Genomic DNA, 20,372 nt, shown 5'->3' with positions numbered 1-20,372 from the left:
AGGTTACAAATAATTGCAAAAACTGCAATTATGTTTGCACCAACCTAATACAATAGATTTGTGGGACTTCTTAGTATCTGCTGGAACACATCTTCACTTTTTTTTTTCTTTTCAAGTGTTTTGGTTATTCTTAGCCCATATCAACTTTAGAATTATCTTGTCAAGTTAAAATATAAAACTAACATTTTCATTTTTATCTATAAATCAATTTGGGGGAAATTGATATTTATATAATATTGAGTCTTCTCATTCTTAAATATGGTATATATCTCCATTTAAGTCTTCTTTAATGACATCCAACAATTTTTTTTATAACTTTCTCTGTGGAGGTCTTATTGCCTTTCGTTAGATTTGTTCCAGCTACTGCATATTTTAAATGTTATTATAAAAATATTTTTGTTTCGTTTATGGTTTCTCGCTCATATGTATGAATAAATTGGTTTTTTGTTAATTCCAAAAATGTGTCTGCAGATTTTAGGGAGGACTTTCTCTGTACACAGTCATGTCATTTATTAATTATTTTTCAGACAGACTTGTCCCAGGAGGCTATCAAAATGGCAGCTCAGTTCCATAGTTCTTTCCTTCAAGTTGACAAATTTCTACTGGCTGAATCAGCTCTGAATACTGAGATAATTTCTGTGGGTTCTCATTTTCTGCAGTTTTGCCTTATAATTCATCACCTTCTTGGTAGCTCCTTAATTCTTATTAAAAGTTAAAAAGAAGTTTAACTATTTAAGTTGTTCTCAACATCAGAATTTCACTTTCATTTTCAAAGACTTAAATTTCACAAATGCCATCAACTGTCTAGTGAAGACAGGGCTCTATATTGCAGAGTTGTAACATCTGTCTCAATATTGTGAACCGGGCTCAGAGGGTAAGAAGTGGGGATGAGGAAATCTGGTTTGGACATGCTGTGAAGGTTGAGCCAACTGTATTTGCTGATGGTTGGAAACCGTGCACTAGAAAGAGAAAAGTCAAAGAGGATGGCAAGGTTTGTGGCTTGAGCAAGTGGAAATATACAGATGCCACTGACCACGATGGGGAAACTGAGGGAGGAACAGATTTTTATTGGGGAAATCAAGAATTTGGTTTTGAGTATGTTAAGTTTGGAATACCTATTAGACACAAAAGAGGCAGTGGGCCCTCTGAGTATGGAGCTCAGGGGAGAAGTTGAGACTAGAAGTATAAGTGTGGGAGTTACCAGCTTCTAGATGATGTTAAATCCATGAGACTGTAATACCTAGACAAAGAATGAGTCTTAGGACTGATTCTTGGAGCACTTCAACAGTCATAATTCAGGGGAGAAGAAGGATCTTTCATATGGAAAGGAAGTATCTCAGGAAGAGCCAGTGAGGGAACTTCGCCTTGGAAGTCAAATGAAAAAATGTCAACCACATGCCCCTTAAGCAAATAGCCAGGGAGAAGGCTAACTATGACAACAACAAATGTATTTTTGGAGGAGATTGGCCTATGAAATTTTTCACCCCTCAACATGAGGCAACAAGGTCCAAAGGGTACTAAGGTCTGGAGTCATATTTTATGATTGATTAGCCTTCAGTATATTTATAGAGTTAAATGGGATAATCAGAAAAACAATATATTTCAGTTGATGTACTGTTTGACCCTTTGCTTCCCTCTTATTTATGATGAAGATTTAGTTTTGCTGGGAAAGATGAGGGGCTAGATTAGGATGAGTTTCTGACATAGTTATTGAGATCATTATGTTTACATCTTGCTAGGTCTAGAGTGCAGATGGACCAGGGAGATGTCATTGTGTTTCTCCTCCCCGAGCGATTTAATAGCATCAGAATTGCTAGAATTATCTCCCACAGTGTCCTCAGTTGTGGATTTTTCTACTCCTTTCGGAAGACTTGCAGAATATAGAATAAAGGATTTAGTGATCTTTGGTCACCTTCTGAAGTAGAATAATTGGTATTTTCCCCACCTCCTTTTAAAAATAATTTAATCTTTTAATAACAAAAAGGAACATTTGATGAGGTTGGGTAACGTAATATAAATTTGTAAAAAGAATAAGATAATTAAAGTGGAAAGTGGGGAAAATTACATACTTCCAGGCAACACTGTGAAACAATATGAGTAGTATTTTTGTTCTTTTAACACATTCCCATAGCAATTCAGGCTGGGGTCAGCCCAGAGGAATGCCGCAGTAATGAAGTTTCATCTTATTGAGGGTTGACTTGTTCCCTGCTTATCCACTGCTGTGATCCACTAAGCAGCATGATATGGTATAGAGAACGACACCTGAGGCAGTATGTCCAGACAACACAGGGGCCAAGAGAAATTGCCACTTCCCTTTCACTTAGTGCTGGAATTTGTTGGGGAATTTTAGAAGCTGGATGAATACTGAAAAGGAGGGATGCTGGTGAACTGGGGCGGGGGTGGTGAGAGCCACTGGTGGAGTGTATGTGAGGTATGAGTGAAGGCTACAAGACAAGAGGGGACAATAGGTCAAAGGAAACACGAGAAAAGGTTGCTCTGCAAGTTGAAGGTGGCTCAGAGCACCAAAAGCACTTTTAAAAAATATGCAGGCTGATGATTAACGCTCACCGCATTTCACTAAAATTTTTACAGAGCTGTCCAAATGTTTCAACACCTGCTTCACATGAGGCAAAATCCTCTTGTAAACAACACTGAGTCATTACCCGAGGCCTGTGAGAAAGGTGCTCTTGGGTATATGCATATTTTCTCCAGGTTCCCTTTGATGGACGGCGACTGGAAATATAGCATAACCTTCTTTGCCCCAGAAATGTCTGCTGTAAAAGGGTAAATTCTAGGGGAAAAAAAAACAAAACACAGGACATGTATTATATACCTACATGCATAAATAAATCCATCCCTTATGTATTTATGTAGGTGGAAAACATGATAATTACATTTCCAAATGGTTTTGGAAACCCCCGCAAATGTATACTTAAAAAGTCATAGCAATAAATGGAGACTGGATGGCTCATTAGTTGTGAGATAAAGAGGCATTCCCTTTGGATCACCTATTCCAAGAAGGATGAGGCCAGAAGCAATTTGATGGAATAGCCAAAAGGCATCCTGGTGAATAGGTGAGATCACAAAACCCATAGAGCAACTTTTAGGATCATTATTCATTTACTCTTTCAGTCAATATTTATTGTGTCTATTATATAAAAGGTACAATTATATGATAAGAGCTGGAAATACTAAGAGGAATAAAACATTGCTTCCCCTCAAAGAACCCAGCATATATGTGCTCTCTAGACAGGTGAACCTATGTTATAAGACAAGGCTATAATGGAGAATTTATAGGTAGCTGTGGAAATACAGAAGAGAGCATATAAAGTGGAATAATAATAATAATAATGCCTTATATTTCAATAACGCTAAACAATTTGTCCAAAAAAACAGTTTGGTTAAAAGCACACTAGATGACCCAACTCTTTAATCAAAATGACAACGTAGTCAAAAAAAGAATATTTACTAGTTTTAAAAATAGTGAAATTGTTGTGCTAATTATGTATGAATTTTTAGTATTTTTGTCTATTTTCAGGACTTTTTATTATATCTTGAAAACATCTTATTCATTTTAGCCAATTCCTCTAAAAGGTAAGCTTCATGAGGGCAGGCACTGTGTCTTTTTCGTTAATGATTTCATCTCTACTAATACCTATTGCAGTACCTGACACACAGGTAGGCTTTCAAGGTATATTAGTAAAGAAGTGAATGAATGATTTCAGCATGTACTACTTACAAATTTTAAAACACGGATTACCTTACTGTGTAGCAGGAGTTCTTGTCCTCTAAGACTGCTGTCCCTGGCACACATTCTGCACTATCTGAGATATTTATGATACAGCACTTATGGAATCTTTGTAGGATACCCCAGAAATTCAGTTCCAAGCCCCAAACAACCCATTTTCAGGACATTAAAACATCTGATGTCTCCATTCATCTCATGAATGTGACATGACTCTGCACTATATTGTTTTTTAAAGAGATCTCTAAAACAGTATGTTTATGATAACATCAGTTGTCTCCAGGTAAGGGAACTGGGTATTTATAGGACCAGACTGGGAGTGAGTGAGGGTTTTCTGTGTGTTTCATTTTTTGTTTGTTTTCTGTTTATTCTTTTAAATAGTTTGAATAATGTACTATGTGAATCTATTCTGTTAAAAACAAATGCATTTTTTAAAACATGTTTAGGTAAGCACTGTGACCTTTTGGGAAATTTGTCTTGTATTTTAGGGAATTCCATCACATAACCTGTGTATGCACTCAATACTGGAGTTGATTGAGATCATTTCAAGCTCATGTGTCTTTCTTAAACAGTATTTTTGTTCAAAATAAAATAATTTGATCATCACACAAGAGGTTCTGAAGGGATTTGAACATAATACGATTTCCTCCTTTCTGAGTGATAATTTAGGGGGAAAATTCACTTTATAGTTGATACATACCTGTGTGGTACATGGAATACATATTTACCAATCTGTGGCCAATGTAGAGTAATCATTAGTCACAACACATGTAAATATCCTGATGTGGCAATTGGTAGGGTTGAACCAGATCATAAAATGCATCTATCATTGTAAGAATGAAAACAGTAGGATAATATGGCCAACTGATCGATTTTCAATTGATTTTCTAGTTCCTTAGGACAAATTGACAAACATGTCAAAGAAGCACCAGTTGAAATGTCATTTTTTATTTCTTTGACTGTATACTATAGATCAGATATTCAAAATCAATATAAAACAGGTATTTTAAAGGCTACAAAAGCTTTTTAAAGCCATATTTTTCTCTTTTAACTTATTTTTCTTCCCAAAAGAAAAATTTTAGGACCCAGCTAATGAATTGGGTGACTTATTGTGACTTTCAAATTTTAAAATACCCATTTCATCAAGAAATAACAGGGTACACCGTGACAACGATCCCAATTCAGCAAGATATTCTCATGACTCCCTGCTCCCTGCTACTTCATTGCCTTTCTCCCCTGTAATTCATAAGGGCTATGTGTTTGTAGGAGTGATGTGCCAACATTTTAACCAAATTTTGATCTCAGTGCTGGACAAAGTGTGATACCCTTTTTAGTTTGAAAGTGAATGAAATTCAAATACAGTTGCCTATTGATAGAGGAAGCCTTAGCTACAGATGGATTGCTGTGTCCAATTAGTGACTCAAATAAAGAAAAATAGAGAGCAAATGAAAAGTCACCTTAAAATGTGATTCAGACAAAGAAAAATAAACAGTGCCATTATCCTCCTTTTAAAGAAATACACAAATGTGCTCAATATGCCTCTATTAGCACAATATAGTCTCAGATTTCAAATATACTTTCTAGTTTTACGGGGCACATGCCAAGCTCTCAATGAATTTATCCCCAAGAATCATATTTTTGTGTGTTTTTACTCCAATGTGTCCTCAGAAAACATCAACAGATTTCAAACCCCACTAATCCCATGGAAAATGGCTCAGGGCAAAGCCATTACTAAAGCTCTCAAGGAAGCAAAGCTCCCTAGCTCCCTGCCAAAGCCCCTCCTCCATGTTTATCTTAGAAGAGCAGCTGTCCCAACAGGCATGCCACTCTATACATGGGAAGGAAGCACCCATCATAGTTCCAATATTCCCAAGCTTCCACTGGGGGATTTATAGACACCCTTACACATATGGCAACATACACTGATTTTCTAAAATGCAACTAGATCTGATACAATAGAGTACTTGAAATTTTATGTATTAGTAATGCCAATTTACACAGGTGATTTACTATCCACGTATATGGGCTTAGGAGTGGGGGGTATTGAGCTTAGAGAATTGGAAAAATGACCAAGCCCAGAGGGTCTGGAGTGTAAGAGGGCCAGTAGCATAAGATGAGCCTTAGACATCATGTTAAGGAATTTGAACTTTATCTAAGGGCAATGGAGAGCTTAAATGACAGACTTGGGCTTTAGAATTTTCCAGGATTCAGTGCAGAGTTATTTAATACCACTTCCAGGCATTGAATTGACTTGGATAGCGTTGGTAAGTCAGTGCTCACGCATTGTTATCTTTGCATCCCGCAACAGCTGAGTGAAAAATAAAAAGAGAACCGCAGCATCTCTTCCACATCACAGACGCCCTACAGATGCCAACACTAGACAAAAGTCGGTTAGTACTTTCATTTTAATTTATTATTTTCATGGTTAATAAACCATAGATTAAACTATTCTGCAAACTGACTATAGAAAGTCTCCGTCGAAAAAACTTTCCCTGGTTTAAAGAAAAAGAATCCATTTGGACTGGATTTAAATCTCAAGAGGCTAGAGTTCTGTAAATGCAATTTGCTGCATCATATTTCACAGAGGGTGTTCAATATAACTGATTGACATACATTTTATGTGGCCTTTAATGTAGCAATTCTCTGCTGTAAAAATTGCCTTAATGAGAAGTTCAGAATAGTTTGAAATCATTCATTCTGAAGAAGGAGTATAGCTGGACTTGCTTGCTGAATAACCAACACCCCTCTATCAGGATAATGAAATAAAGTCAAAATGCTAGCCACACAGCAGCTGAGATTTAAAATATACCATAGAGTTTTATTTTTATTTATTAACTTAATTTTTTTACATCCTCAATTAAAATTTTTTACACCTTCAAATTTTTAAAATTTTTTTCAGCTTTATTGAGGCATAATTGACCTATAAAATTGTAATATATTTAAAGTGTACAACATGGTGATTTGATACACATATACATAGTAAAAGGATTTACACCATCGAGTTAATTAATACATCTATCACCTCATATATTTACCTTTGAGCATGTGGGTGTGTGAACACTTAAGTTCTACTCTCTTAGCAAATTTCAATTGTACAATACAGTGTTATCAACTATAGCCACCATGTTGTACATGAGATCCTTATTTACTTTATAACTGAAAGTTAGTGTTTTTATTAACTTCTCCCTATTTCCCTCACCTCCCAGTCCCTGTCAACAACCGTTGTACTCTGTCCCTGTGAGCTCTACTTTTTCTCTTTATTTTGATTCCATCATGCAGTATTTGTCTTTCTATGGCCTATTTTACTTAGCACAGTGCCCTCAAGTTTTGTCCATGTTGTCGCAAATGGCAGGATTTCCTACTTTGTTTAGGCTGAATAATAAGTATTCCATTGTGTATGTGTGTGTGTGAGTGTGTGTATACACCCCCCACATCTCCTTTATTCGTTCATCTGTCAGTGGACACTTAGGTTGTTTCCATACTTTGGCTGTTATGAATAATGCTGCAATGAACATGGGAGCACAGACATCTCTTTGAGATAGTGATTTCGTTTCCTTTGGATATATATTCAAAAGTGGAGATGCTGGATCATGTGGTAGTTTTATTTTTAATTTTTGAGGCATCTCCACACTGTTTTCCACAGTGGTTATACTAGTTTACTTTCCTACCAGCAGTATACAAGTGTTCCCTTTTCTCTGCATTCTCACCAGCTTTTCTCTCTTGTCTTTTTGGTAATAGACAGCCTAGCTGGTTTGAGGTGTTAGCTCATTGTGATTTTGATTTGTATTTTCCTGATGATTCGTGATGATTAGCACCTTTTCATGCATCTAATGGCCATATATAGGTCTTTCTTGAAAAAAAGTCTATTCAAGTTTTTTGCCCATTTTTTCACAGGGTTTTCTTTTCTTTCTTTTTTTTTAATTGAGTTGCATGAGTTCCTTGTATACTTTGAATATTAACCTCTATCAGATACGTAGTTTGCAGATATTTTCTCCCATTCCTCTCAGCACAACTTATTGAAGAAAATGACCTTTCCTTGTTATATATTCTCGATTCTTCCATAAAAAATTAATGGACAACATGTGCATGGATTTATTTCTGGGCTCTCTATCCTGTTCCATTGATTTTTGTGCTGTTTTTATGCTAATATCATGCTTTTGATTACTATATCTTTGAAATACAGTCTGAAATTAAGAACTGTGATGCCTCTAGCATTGTTCTTCTTTCTCAGGATGGCTTTGGCTACTTAGAGTCTTTTGTGGTTTCATATGAATTTTAGGTTTGTTTGTTCTATTTCTGTGGGGAAAAAAATGCCACTGGAATTGTGATAAGGTATTGCATTGAATCTATAGATCACTTTGGATATAACAGTTTAAAAATTTAATTCTTCTCTGAACATGGAATATACCACATGGTTTTATATTCTTTGTTTGCTAGTTTGATTTTTTAATTATAAACACATCACTCTATATAGTTAGTACAGAAAGGACTTCATCTTTTTCCCACAAAAATCTCCCCTATTTTGCAATTTCCGAGTGATTGCTGGTTTCCAAAGTAAAGGATTAGAATCAACAGTAGAATCAAACATAAGATTGTGAACCGGCTGGGGAAATTTCTCTAGACTGACATTTTAAAAATTAAGGTATAATTTATATACAGTAAAATTCAACCTTCCTAGTGTGTAGTTCGTATAGTTATGTTACAACCACAATAAAGATATTGAAGAATTGTGTCATCCCCAAAAATTCCCTCATGCACTGTTTAGTCAAATGCACCTTCTACCCCAGACTTTACCTCCTATTCTCTCCTATTTTCAGACCTTATACCTTTGAATGCCATATAAATGGAATTATAGAATATATAGCCTTTGAGTCTGGCTTCATTTACTTAGCAAAATGCCTTTGAGATTCATCAGTGTTGCAGCACGTATCAGTAGTTCGTCTATTTTTGTTACTGAGTAGTATTCCATTGTACAGATAGAGGCACCACAGTGTGTTTATTACCTAGGTGAAGCATGTTTGTATTGTTGACAGTTTTGGGAGATTATGCATAAAGATTCTATAAACATTTGTTTGACTATAGGCATTCATTTCATTTGGGTTAATACTTAGGATGTACTTGCTGGATTATATTGTAAGTATATATTTAATATTTAACTATGAAATTATTTTGCAAAGTTGCTATATCATTTTTGCAGTCTCACCAGCAATGTATGAGAGTTCTAGCTGCTCTACATCTACACCTAACCCTAGTACTGTCAGTGATTTTTATTTTAGCCATTTTTATGGGTATGTAGTGATAACCTCATGTGGTTTTAATTTGCATTTTACTAGTGACTAATGATATTGATCATCTTTTCATGTTCTTGTTTATTATTCATATATCTTTAGTGATGTGTCATTTCAAATATTTTGCCCATTTTTTTCATTGAGTTTTTTTGTTTCTTGAGTTTGAGAGTTGTTTATATACTCTGTATACAAGTACCTTATCAGTTATGAGTTTAAAAATATTTTATATTATTCTCTGGCTTGTCTTTTAATTCTCTTAAGAGTGTTCTCCAAAAAGAGTGAGTTTATAATTTTGGTCCAATTTATCAAATTTTTTATTTTAGTGATCATGTGTTTGGTGACATCTTTATAGAAATCTTTGCATAATCCAAGGGCAGAAAACTTTTAACCAATATTTTCTCATAGAAATTTTACTAAGTTTTCAGATTTTATATTGGGTCTATGATACATTTAGAGATCATTGTTTCAGGTATGGGTTGAGGTTCAAGGTACGGGTTGCAAGGTGTGGGTTGAGTTTCATTATTTTTTTTCGCACATGAAGGTCCAAATGTTACAATGTCATTTGTTGAAAAGACTATTTTTTCTCTATTTAATTAATCTTCTATCTCAAAAATTTAAAAGCAGTGTAATTTAAACTAGCACCCAAACATAAAATTCTTAGGTATAAATCTAACAAAATATGTGCAAGATATTTATGCTGAAAACTACACAACCCTAGTGCAAGTTATCAAAGGAGACTTAAACAAAAGGGGAGATAAATTGTATTGAAAGATTCAATATTGTTAAGATGTTAAGATGTCAATTCTTCTTTCCAAACTGCTCTATAGAGTTAATACAATCCCAATCAAAATCTCAGTAGGATTTTTTTTTTTTGCTTTTTATTTTTGGAAACTGAGAAGCCGATTCTAAAATTTATATGGGAAATCTATGGATCTAGAATAATCAGAACAATTTTTAAAAAGAACAAACTTGGAGGTATCCAAGGTATCCGTGTGATGTGGAGGCTTGCATGGCTAATCATTTTGAAGTCTAGAGCTTAAAATAATCATCAGTTCAACCCCTCCATTGGCACATAAGGTAAGGTGAATATTTCTGAGTCCACCTTTAAAAGGGAAAATGGATACCAACTGATAAAACTTAGTTTTCATGGTTAATTTGTTTCATAATAATTTTTTTAAAGAGCTCAGTTCCATGATACCTCACCTAGATCTGGTTAATAAATAGAGAAGAAATGGGGAGTTGCTGATGTTGAAAGAGATATGATTTAAGGATAGTTACACATTACACAAATGGGTAATTTGCATGTTGAGCCATCTAATCTTGAATTGCTGTGGACATGCTACAGCAAATTTTCTAGAAATCTAATGTTTCAGTTATTGGAAAGAACCCAATGATCTAATTCTAACACAGTATTATGTTTCATTGCTGAATAAGTCAATGCACAACATAGAATTAAGAGGCTCATTAATTATATGGTTATAAATTTCAGAGTGAAAAAGGCAAATTGGGTATTTTAGAGTAGTTACTGGCTTTGGGGAATGAACAGCCAATTTAAGGTGATTAACCAAATGAAAAGAAAAGCTCACCTAAGCTCTTTGGCAAAAAATCACAGAGCCCATGACAAGGATGGCACTTGTGTTTGCCACTTTTATCTGTAATTTTGACTAGGCTTTGCTTTTTTTTCGTCTTTAAAAGCCAAAAAGAGATAACTACAAGTCTTAGTTTACATCAACACATATGAGGAAAACACCTGATATTTGTCCAGGACAGCTCTGAGTGGCCAGGCTTACTGTGACTTGCTCTGAGATACCTTTCTGCTCTGTATTCACTATGTCTCCTCATCCTGACCAGATCATACAGTTGTAAATGCACACAGAGAAGATCAGGCCAAAGAGAACCTTCTTTTTCTAATTGAAGAGAATGACTCTTTAAGTATAATGATCATGGATAATTTTTCAATAGCACAAGATGTTACAGTTCTGAAGGAATATAGACATTTAACTGAATGTAATGTTAATTACATTAGACATCTCAGATTCTGTGGCAACTTATATTAAGGCTTATTCTTAAAACAAGGACAAAATGTTATTAAGTCAGCAATTGGATAACAAATTCTATATGGAGCAGAATGAATTCTTACAGCAATAACTTTAAAGTTAAGGGATTGTAGTCCCCAAATAATGGTCTACAACTTGGAAATTTGTAGTTTCAGATCACAGGAAAAATATGTGTCAAGACATGAGCTATACTACAGCAAATTAACAAGTTGTCATGTATTATTTTAAGGGGGAATATGATTAAAGATGAATCCTAAAAAGTATTTTCAGTACAGACTCAAAAACCAAACCAATTCATACCTAATCTGGAGAAGCAGCCATTAAAAATAGAACTGCTTTGCAGAGCACCACTTTTTATACTATAAGCTCCGGGTCTTCATTTGTAGCAAATGCTTTATTTTTATTTTTTCAAAGAAATGACGTTAAGGTCAAAATCAATTCTCTCAAGTCAAATATCTACTTTCCAAGACTGTTATGTCATCAGTTATGCCTCAGTTTTTCCAGAGGAGACTGAATCCAAGGCTCTGGCCACTAGGCATTGAAATGAATGGCCCCAGGGCAATTTTTCTGATGTGCAGGTGTGCTCTAGTGCACGATGTCTTGTCTCCAGAGTCCAGCTCAACATATGAACAGAGAGAAAAATTAGCTTGCCCTCTGTCCTCATGAGAGGAAACCTTGTGTCAGAAAATATCAGCCATGTATCTAAATGGACTTAACCTAAAGCTTGAATTGTCAGGTGGTGTCTACATTCTGGAATGTCCAAAGCTCAGGAATCTCAGGTCCACTGGAGCTTCACGGGGGGTGTAAGAAAGCCAGGCATGTCTGAGACACCTGTCCAAAGGGATGCAATACTGAAAATATCAGAAGGACCTTATGAGAACAGCACACCACCTGTAACACAGCCTACATGATTGGGTCCTCCAAGGATTATGTTATAGAAATGTTCTGGTGAACCTCAAAAATTAGAGAAGCAATGCAGTAATTTATCCTAACTAGAGATATTTCCATATGCACATGGAAAATTTGGATTCAATGACCATTGGGCAGGTTAAAGACATTCAGGTTAAAAAGATATTTTCAATACAACATTGCAGAAATAAACATGCATTTTATGTTGTATCAACCATCTTTTTATTTATGAGGGCAACACTATTTAGACTAAGCTGCAGACAGGGTGTGTAGTATGGGATTTTTATTTAGAATCTAAGTTCGTTAAAGTTGGAAGAACCCTTAGAAACCCTCTGGGTCAGTCATTTCCAAATCACCAAGTGCTTCAGAATCATTTAGGGAATTGGTGACTATGCAGGTCCCACCTCAGAGATGCCAGCTCTGGAAATCTGCTTTGGTTCTGAAGCAGAAGCTCTGTGGACTATACCTGGGGAACACTACTTGGTCCAACTCCTGTGGTGTACAGTAAAGGAAGCTGAGAACCAGAGAAGATGAGTGCCGTGCTCAAGGACACACAGCAGAGTATTAGCAGGCACACTTTCCTCATCTGAGCAGAACAGGTGGAGGCTACCAGACATCCCAAGATGGTAGGACACCGGCCACTCATTACTGTCCCTGGCTGACTAGCCCTGACTGAATGGCAACTACTTTTGTTAGGAGCTAAGAAAATGAGTTTCTGCCCTGAGTTATGTAGGAAAAATGTGTAGGTTGCATGTAAATTCTTTTTTCTGTCATAGAAACACGTACATATGTATGACATTCACCGGGAATCAGGAGGGCTGATTTCTAGATTCTTGTCCTCTCTTAGCTATTAAGATTCTCTTAGACAAGTCACCCCTCCAATGTTTACTTTGTGTTAACAATGGAGCTGTGCTAGGAGACCTGAAATAGCTTTTTCAGACCTCAGATTATGAACTTACCACAGGCAGAAATATCTAACTTCCTTCTTCCATTTTAGCCACTTAATTGTTTTATGAATGATAGCAATTATGCTAATAGTTAACAGTTAGTACTAAGTGCCAGAGAGTGTCCTAAGCATTTTACCTAATTTTTGCACTTAATCCTTACAATAACCCACTGTTACTGCATTTTTCGAATGCAGAAACTAAGGTGCAGAGAAATTAAGCAACTTTCCTAAGATTACATAATTAGTGAGTCATAGAGCTAGGAAGAAATCACATAAGGGTGAAAGGAAAGAAATGCAAGATAAGATGATGACATAATATATTTTAAATACTAGCCTTTTTTCAGCATTTTATTTTGCCCAATTGTCTTCCCCCACATAAAACAGGCTCTTCTGTGCTTAGGGCCTCATAGAATAGACATGACAGACAAAGGAATCTTTTTCTGGCTTTTATCTTTCAATTGTTTAGGCTTTTAGAGGAACTGAAATTAGTCATTACATAGATGATTTGGGAGAAAACATAAAGAGTGAAGTTTACACACCTGCACCCACATACCTTTGCATACCTACACAGGTGTTTGAATTTGCTAGAGAGAAGAGCAGTGGAGAAGAAGCAATGAAAGTATAGATATTGTCATGTAGAGCCTGTATCTTGCTACCAAGCCTGAAGAGGTAGTAAAATCTGCAAAGAAGTTTATGGAATCCAGAAGGATAGGGGCTTGAGCCTCATTTCCAGGGAGAGGCCAGAACCCAGAGAATAAACAGCCAGTAGGGTTTATGTCCAGGTAGGGTTTCCATGTTCCAACGTGACACAGAAGCATTGGGAGGCTTACCATCCTCCCAGGAGCAGCATCAAAAACCCAGAAAGAATTGTTGGACCTAGAAGGACCCATCTGTCAAGCATGGGTGCACAAATGACAAAAGACCAGATAGGGTAAAGGATACCTTGGTGGCTGTCTGCAGCGACAGATGATACTGAAAATTATATGGACCGTCTCTAACACTTAAGCATCCGTATTGGATGCTTGGGGAAAATCATGTGAAACCCTGGTTGAAATTGCGTTTCTGCCACCATGGCACAATTTGGATTTAAAATAGAAAACAATAAAATTTTATTTTCTGCATACTTGATTTTGCAAAATGATATTTATAACCAATAGTGTAGCAATAATTCCAAGTTCTGAGAGGCAGTGATTAACTTTCAGGTGCGGTATGGTTTTGTTTGTCCATTTGCATACTTCTGTCATTGTCTTATATGTATAGAGAGAATAATCAGAGGTCTATTAAACACTATCAGTGTTTAACACTAACACTAAACACTGACCATTAAATAATTACAGTTGCATCTGTAGGAGTTAAAAAATAGTTGAAAAACAGTTGAGCTCCATAGGACAATATCAAACAATAAGGTGATGTGTTTACTTCTAGTCCTGGATACTCTGACTCCCGTACTAAACAACTCAGAATTGAGCAATCTCAATGAAAGGGTATTATAAAGAGATGAGAGGTGGACCCTGCCAATACCTTAATTTTGGACTTTTGGCATCCAGAACTGTGAGGCAATAAATTTCTGTTGTTTATGAGTGAGCTCCCCAGTCTGTGGTCTTTGTTACGACAGCCTTAAAAAAATGATGCAGAATGTAATCGACAAGAAAACTTAAAAAAAAAAAAAAACGAAAACCTGACAGACTCATCAGGAAGCAAGGGATATCCCACAATGCATTACCTCTTCAATGAAACAGTGCATACCTTTTCAATGCTTAGTACAAACAAAAAGACATTCCTGGCCCAGTCATCTCCAAAGTTACTGGAACCTCTGACCTCTGGTGAAGAACACCCCCAATACTCAATGCTGGTAGGGAAAGAGCTCCACTTGGAAAGATGCTGCTCTTTTCTTTAATCCTTAAAGGAAAATGATTTGATTCTTTATTCCTTATTCACCTCCAAAGAACCCACAAAAACCGCTGCTACAATTGTGTATACCAGAGTATCAATACAGACATTTACATATAACAAAAGTTCAAAGCTTCATAGAACTATTATATATCTTTCTAAAATCCCCCCTTCTGGTTTAGAATAACAAACTGGACTCTTTTAAATCCAAGACAAAAGTATGTGCACTGTACACTTTATTTTAAACTTAACAAGTGGTAGAGTTACTACCTAGTTACTTGATGAGTATCAACTAACTGAAACTACCTACCTAAGATTAAATAACGTAGCTGGCTACATTTAAAAGATAATTTCTTAATAGGTAACTCTAGCAATGCTTAAAACATTGCCTTAATATACACCAGATAAGACTTAGATATTTATTGTTTTAGAAGCTGACTGGGGAGTTGCATTATATCTCATAATCAAATCTGTTGGTAAAGAATTATCTCTTTGTTTACATTTTTTCCTGATTGCCTAAGAAAAATTGTACTTCTCACTAATAAAGTAAAATTCAAAAGCCCTCAAACATTATATCTTTTAGGGAAAAGTGGTTATATAGAAGTCCTTGGAAATAGTCCAGATTGTACAAAAAAGGAAAGAGATGCCAGGATAAATTCTTTGCACATAGTAGGCACCATTTTTCTTTATCTTTCATTATAAAAGTTTATATGAAAGAAGAGTATTTTATTTCAAACTCAGTAAGTTGAATGAGAACAAAGGGCTTTCTTCTTTAACGGTACCTCATATTTATTTAATATGGGACACCGCCCTTCCATGTGTAGTGTATCATTTGGTTTTGCAACAAACCTATAAGTCCTAGTTGGCCAAATCTACAGAAAACAAACAAACAAACTCAGAGCGATTATACAATTGGTAAGATCACCTAGCTAGGAAGTAGCAAAGTTAGACTTAAACTCAGGTTTCTAATTCCATATCCTGTGCCTTTCAGTTTTCTTCCAGGCCATACGGAAGCCTATCTCTCACACCACATCTTTCAGGGGAGTTTGTCAACTGGGTTTATGTTACAATAAAATATAACTTTCCTGCATGATTCCTTGATCTTGAACTGTTGTAGCTGATCAAGGCCTATTTGTAGCCAGAGTATAAATGGAGGCAAATAATATACTTTGATCTCATTACACATGATCTATTTCCAAGCTTCAGTTCCTGTAGCATATACTTGCTAAATACCAGCTAATATTAAAGTGGCAGGAAAACATTTTACTCCATTTATTTTCTTGCTTAGCTAGAATGACCAAGAAGAAGCAACTGGATTACAGATGAATTTATGGTTACAAATGTTATCACCAGGAAACTGTTGGATTTGATGTTATCGTTTCTGTAATTACAAAAGAAATATCTATTCCACTGGAAGTTACCACAATATGGGAGTAATTGCTATGTTATTACAGAATAGTTGCACGATATGGTTATTCTTTTCATACAACTATAAATTATGTACTAAACATAATATAATTTATTATGAAAAACTTCACATAGCTTAAAGTAGCTACCAAATCCAAATGGAGCTCTGTGGTCGGTGCAAAGTAATTACATAATTATTTAAGCCTCACAAACTTAGAAATTACAAAGTACTTATGAAAAGCATTACCACGAAAAGTTAAATGGAAGTTAAAATAGTTACTAACCCAATTTAGGTAATGTTTTTTGTCGTGCTAGATGGCAATCCCATCATTATTTTTCTCTGAGATAGCATCTAATGTATTTTTAAAAGTGCCTTTTATTTGTCTTTATTCATACAACCCTAGACTCTCAGTGTTGGATAAAAAAAAATGTTTAAACTAATTCTTTACCCAAATTATGAGCCTATTCTATAGCATTCAAGACAACTGGTTATGGGGCTTCTTCTTGAACCATGGCAGCCCAGAACGTCATAATTTAGTAAACAAATCAGTGAATTGGTTAGGATTCTTTGGATGCTTGTGATAGGAGACCCAACTCACATCAGCTTAAGGGAAAGAAGAAACTTACAGGCTCAGGCAATTGAAAAGCTCAAGGTTACTGGCCTCGAGCCTGGCTTGATCTAGGTATAAAAATAATCTTGTAAGTATTCAATCTTCTTTTAAATACCGGTTTGCATTTCTCTATTGGCTGTATTCTCAGATGGGCTCTATATTGGCAAGATGTCTACCAGAAGAGTGAGGTAGAACCAACCTACTAGCTCAGCAATTCTAGTAGAGAGAACTTCTCTTTCCTAGTGGTTCCAAGAAAGACCCGGAATGTTCTGATGGGGATGTTCTGTATCACATACCCTTCCCTGAATAAATCACTCCATACAGGTCTTCATGGGTTACGACATCCTAAAACAAGGAGGGTAAGGTCATTCCTAAAGGAAAACTGTGATACTGTTAATGAAAGAAGAAAGAATGAATGCAGAGCAGAGAAATATGACAGATGTTCATGACAGACAAGATTTATTATTTTTCCTCTACTAGAAATATTTCTCTTCTTTCCCTTTTATAGTGGAGGACCTCTGAGAGATGAGTTCTGGTGAAAAGAAAATGGATCTGCTTAAAAAACTGGCCCAAGCTGGAAGCTGACATCGGTACTGTTGGCATTTACCATGAGCATGTGATAAGGGTAATTACAAGTTTACAGAAGCTCTTCTTTTATTTTTCACCCAACGTGCAGTTCTTCTGGACACAATGTTCTCTAGCCTCAATCCACAGAGCATTGATTCACCAGCACCAATCTTTCGAAAGTACTTACATTTTTCTTCTGTTTTTTTTTTTTTAAATAGTAATCATGCATGACTCAGGATCTCTGCTGACACCATTCATCCTCCACAGAATACTCTGGTGAACCACAAGGTCCTGCTGTACATACTGATGACCTCAAAATCACAGCCTGGGGGCTAAGGAGGATCTCATACTCCTAGGGGCAAAGGAGTAAACTGTGTGCTGCTAGAGAAGCTCCCCACTCTAGTTCTCAGGTGCAGTGGGCATCTGTTATTCCTTCTGGCTTCTGGGCATCTAAACCTCATTCCTCTGTAGGTTTTGGTGAGTGGTAAACACATGAGTCATCACAGAAGCTCCAAATGCCCCACACTCACTTTCCCAGTCCCCCTTGCAGCTAGTGTGTGGGCATGTGACCTATGCTCCACCAAATTTACCTCCTCTGGTCTTTGACTAGGAAACTAAAGATGCAAGGAAGCAAGGATCCAGACAAAGCTCCTTTGGCATTGGCGGCCACTGCTATGAGATCAAGTTCTTGGAACAACAGAGCAGCAGTGCCAGCTGCTGTGCCCAGTGTCTGGGGTCATTTGTGTCAAGAGCTTCAGTGCATGTCTGGGGCTCTGACCGTAGCTCCAGGGCCAAACTCCCTGGGCCAATCTGCAGTGCAACTTTGGCACTGCTCTGGCCCACAGAGCCTCCACGCCTGGATTTCTAGTGCTCCAGGAGTTTTCATGAGCTCCCCATTAGCTTTTTTGTTTTCCCTGAAATAATCTAGAATCAGTATATATTGCTTGCTTCCAAAAATCCAGGCTGATATAAAAGTGCTCGTCTCCTGCAGTCTAGAAAGATTTTCCCAGTGTTGTGTTTAAGAGGATGGGCTGTAATCCTGTACCAGGCATATCTCTATGATGTTGCCTAAGAGTCATAACTTTTCTCATTCGTAGCCATTTTTGCGAAGTGGAGAGAATGGTATCTACTTCCTAAAACTGTTGCAAAGCAAAGTACTTAGCATATCTCTGGAACATAGTCAAGTCTCAATATGAGCTTTTAAAATTATAAAAGTATTCTTAGAGTGGTGGCCTGGCTTTTGAGTTATAAGAAGCATTTACTATCACAGAGCGATAAAATGGGGAACTTATACTTAAAAACTAAAAATTCTGTCATGAAGAACATTTAAGCATTTTAAATTGTTATCATTTTCTAATCTATTTAAATAAGTTTATCCACAGTAGTGGCTTTGATAAAGGTTGGGGAAGCCCCGCTTGGCAGGGAAGTGACGTACAGGTGTTTCCGACATATCTCCCTGCAGGAGATATGTACTCTCCGAGTTAGCTTACATTTTGGTCTCTATAAAAATGTAAAAATATATGTTGTAATTTCCCTCATTTATTCTTTAGTGTGCCTCATGGGTCTGATCAGCTGCTGGTGTAAAGGTATGAAACCAAAGGAGATGGCTTGTGAATCCTGAGAGGGAGAGAGATGTCACAATCAAATGAGAGGGGAAAATGATACTACAGTGGTGCCTGGGCCACCCCTATAGAGAAAAGAGTGAATATTCTGTCATACCTTTGCCCTCCTAAAAATTGGTGATTGACTCTTGTTTTGCTATGGAATCTTACTGAGAAACCAAAAACGTATGTGCTTATTTTTCTTTTGGACAATAATTATAACAGAAAATGCTCCCCCAGCTCTTGCAGGCATATACCCCCAATACTCACACAATTGTACCAGAAATTAGAGATGACAGCCAGGGTAGAAGGATTGAGAAAGAAGAGAGAAGAAAAAAAGCCCATGTTACTAAGTTAATAACCAGAAGAACATCTAAATAGGGGCAGTTTTCTTACAATACCACATACTATTTCTTAAACAGAGTCATTCTGTGGTTTGTAATCAAGTGTCTGAATTCTGAATTTATAGGCCCCAGGATGGTAAGTGTGGTTATATGGTATTTAGCAATTTTGTGTGGTGTTGTGCTAAATATGGAAAAGTCAGAAAAGTATTTCAGTGCTTTTCCTTTGAGTCTACTTTGAAGGTTGGGTTGGGTGACAGCTAAAAAAACACCAGCCTGGCAAGGGGCAATCAGGTTTATCTGCATTGGAACTTTAATTTTGCTTGAGAAACATCTCTTCAGGATATGTCTAAATTAACTTCTTCCTTTTTGTTCATATTGCAATAATTTCTCAAAATCCTGAAATATCTAATACATAGAGATGAATTTCTGCTCAATTAAAAAAAAAAAAAAAGATATCCTGATAGTTACAATCTGCTCAAGATCAGAGACTAGGTCTCTTCATCACCCCTGGAGATTTTAAGCACAGGATGAAGGCTCACTAGCCAGGGCCTTGGGCTCTAAAGACACTTCCTAAAGTGTTTAGGGGCAAGGACATGTGGGAAAGAAGTTGGAGTCTGACAATCTAGGGTTCAAAGGTTTGCTCGGCCACTTGCAGATACAGAATATGAGAAAAAAATTCGGTGGCCTGTAACAGTCCTTCCAAACCTAAGTTTATGGATTTGATATAAAATTAAAATATTAACACTTCCTATACCAAATACCAGTTTTTCATGATCTGTGGTGGTTTAGAAATTCCAAAATCAATGGTATTTTAAATTATCTTTTACCTCAGGTTTAAAAATCATACAAGGCATTCAGTGTATTTTCTGTAGAGTCACACCTCATTTTTGGTCCCAAATCATATTAATGTACCCCAGTCTCCCACCATGTTCATCACACTTGATTTCAAAAGTCTTTTGACTATTTTTAAAACTCTTTTTACTGAAAGTAAAAAGATCCATTACTAT

Source organism: Rhinolophus sinicus, chromosome 3 (assembly GCF_057876585.1).
Source record: "Rhinolophus sinicus isolate RSI-liver-muscle chromosome 3, RSI-T2T, whole genome shotgun sequence".
Lineage (NCBI taxonomy): Eukaryota > Metazoa > Chordata > Mammalia > Chiroptera > Rhinolophidae > Rhinolophus > Rhinolophus sinicus.
This window is presented reverse-complemented; position numbering follows the sequence as displayed.